The sequence below is a fragment of the Physeter macrocephalus genome, chromosome 2 (genome assembly GCF_002837175.3).
Source record: "Physeter macrocephalus isolate SW-GA chromosome 2, ASM283717v5, whole genome shotgun sequence".
NCBI lineage: Eukaryota > Metazoa > Chordata > Mammalia > Artiodactyla > Physeteridae > Physeter > Physeter macrocephalus.
Genome location: NC_041215.1, coordinates 41,424,522 through 41,427,296, shown reverse-complemented (window position 1 = coordinate 41,427,296; position 2,775 = coordinate 41,424,522). Strand labels below are relative to the sequence as shown.

General features: G+C 37.6%; 1 non-coding gene across 1 annotated transcript; it reads left to right on the top strand.

Moving 5' to 3' along the window:
- The first annotated feature begins 2,446 nt into the window (after positions 1 to 2,446).
- Positions 2,447 to 2,553, top strand: LOC112062647 (U6 spliceosomal RNA). The gene has a single exon (XR_002890839.1). It is a non-coding gene; the product is annotated as a U6 spliceosomal RNA (small nuclear RNA).
- Positions 2,554 to 2,775: the final 222 nt, after the last annotated feature.

Below are 2,775 nucleotides of genomic sequence, written 5' to 3'. Positions count from 1 at the left end.
AGAAGGGTTGGGGGTTCAAGGTTATAGATAGAAGACAGTCTGGATGCCATAGGTGGATTGCAAAGATTCCACTGGGGGAAAATGTAGAAGAGATAAAAATATTTTCCCATAAGGATAAATGGCTGGAGATGTAGAACTGAACAAGCTAAGATTATTCTGCCTAAGAAAAAGCATGGAAAAGGTCATACAATTTAAAACAACCCATGTGGGCTGAGTGTGTGGGGAAATGGACACTCTCTTATGTTACTAACAAGAGTATAAATTAGCAAAACCTTCAAGCAGGGTAATTTGGCCAAATCTACAAAAATGTAGATTTAAAATGTACCTACCCTTGGATCCAGTGATTAAATTTCTAGGAACTTATCTTATAGATGGGTAAAATTATATATGTAATTAGTTATTGCAGCATTATTTATGATAATAAAATATTGAAACAATTTAAGTGTCTTTCTATAGGGAATTAGATAAATTATGGTTGATCCATCCAATGAAAACAGTGTTGCTGCTACAGAGGATGAGGTAACTTCTGAGGTACTAGCCACGTCCAATCTCCAAGTGTATTTGCTGTCTATGAATACAATATCCTTGGTTATGGTGGTTGCTTCTGGGGATCTGGATTGTAGGGAATAGAGATGGGAAAAAGACATATTATTGCTACCTTTCTGTGTCTTTACAATTTTGTACCATATGAATGTATCAGTGAGCCAAAGAGTAAGTGAAGTAAACATAAAAAGAGGTGAGAGGCTGCAGTCAAAATGAGGGAAGTAGAGGAGTGAAGAAGATGCGGGTACAAGCTGGAGCTTTGAGGAGCTTGCCCTGAAGGAGGGATTATCAGAAGATATGATGGTGAAGAGGATTTTTGAGAAGTTTTGCAGACTGTTGGGGTGTATGGTCTTTTGTCAATATGCCCTTTGCCCAAGGAAATCTTTACTTCATAACGCAACTTGTGAAGTTGGATTCTTTTTCTCTTTTTTAATGTGTTTTTGTTTTGTTTTGTTCCTTTAAAGCAAAAGTTCTAAGTGTGATAATAACAATAACAGTAAAATAATGATGTAATAATAACACCAACAATGAAGGTTAGTTATTATTTTAGCATTTAGAGTGTGACAGCCATTGACTAACACTTACCATGCCTGATCTCATTTAATTCCTATATCAACTGTATGAAGTTGGTGGTACTATTATTCCCATTTTATAGATGAGGAAACTGAGGCAACAAAATATTAAGTAAGATATATTAAGATTACACAGCTAGGAAGTGATAGCATTGAAAGGTGAGCTCACTTTGGTTTGCCTTCAAAGATTGTGCTTTTAACTACTTTGCTATATTCTTTTCTTAATAATGAGTCATTTGTTAGAAAGTGTAGTAGCCTGAGGGTGTGCGTGTGCACACCCCCACACCCCCCCCCACACCCCTCATCTAACTTCAGATGTTAACTGTTTACAAATATTTATGGGCCAACTTTCAGGGAGAGCTGGGTTAAGAAAGAGGAATCAATGCTATAATCTTGTTCACCCAAGAAAAATCTAGAGATATTAGGACAATAGGCAGGGTAGTCATTTGCCGAGTGTTAGGAAGAAAGATGCCTGCAAACTGACAACAAAGCAGGTGTTGCTGCCATTCCTATTAGGCCCCTGGGAATTCCCAGAATGTGAGGCTGAGGAAGAAATCAAATAAATAGTTTGATGACTCCACTAACTTGCAAAAGTATTTTCAGAACTCCAAGTAGATTGCTCACTGTTCAGAGGCCATCAGACTCTAGGTGATCTTTCAGAGATAATGTGTTAAACCCAAAGCTCTTACAAATCACCCCAGAGCTAATATGAGCCAAGCTATTTCAGCTCAAATGGGGCATGAAGGAGCCAGTATTTTCCCTGGAAGACTCATTCTTTCTTCTTTACCCTTACTGTTCCAACAGGGCTGATTCCAGTGAGTTTCTGAGAATAATGCAAGGCTTATTTTCTCCAGAGGGAGCTGAAGTAACAACAGTATCTTTGCTACCTCTGAGGGAGAAAGTGTATTCTGCATTGTTCCCCACCTTAAGCCTTGATTGTTTGGACAGAAAGTTTCCATTCAGCTACTCATATTCCCGCCAATGCCAACACTGTTCAATTCCAGTTTAAAAAGAAAGGACACTTCAGATTTGTGCTGTCAAATGCTGTAGTCACTAGTCTATGTGGCTATTGAGCACTTGGAATGTGGCGGATCTAAATTGAGCAGTTCTATAAGTGTAAAATACACTTCATGGTAGTTTGAAGACTTAGTATGAAAACAAGAATGTAATATACCCCCAAATTTTACATTGATTGTATGTTGAAATGATAATATAAGCAGTCCTTGCTTTGCAAGACAGTGCAGAACCATAAAAGTGACTTTGTAAGCCAAAACTACACAAATGATTACAATAATCAATGGGGGGAAATTATGATTATTATGTGACCTTTAGTGCTCGCTTTGGCAGCACATATACTAAAATTGGAATGATACAGAGAAGATTAGCATCGGCCCTGTGCAAGGATGATATGCAAATTCTTGAAGCATTCCACATATTTAGCATGAGAAAGGAAACACTCACTCCAGTCCAGGAAGCTCTGAGAGTCCCATACAGGATAAACCCAAGTAGGAACATGCCAAGACACATATTAATCAAATTGACAAATATTAAATACAAAGAAAAAATATTAAAAACAACAAGGGAAAAGCAACAAATAATATACAAGGGAACTCCCATAAGGTTATCAGCTGATTTTTCAGCAGAAACTCTGCAAGCCAGA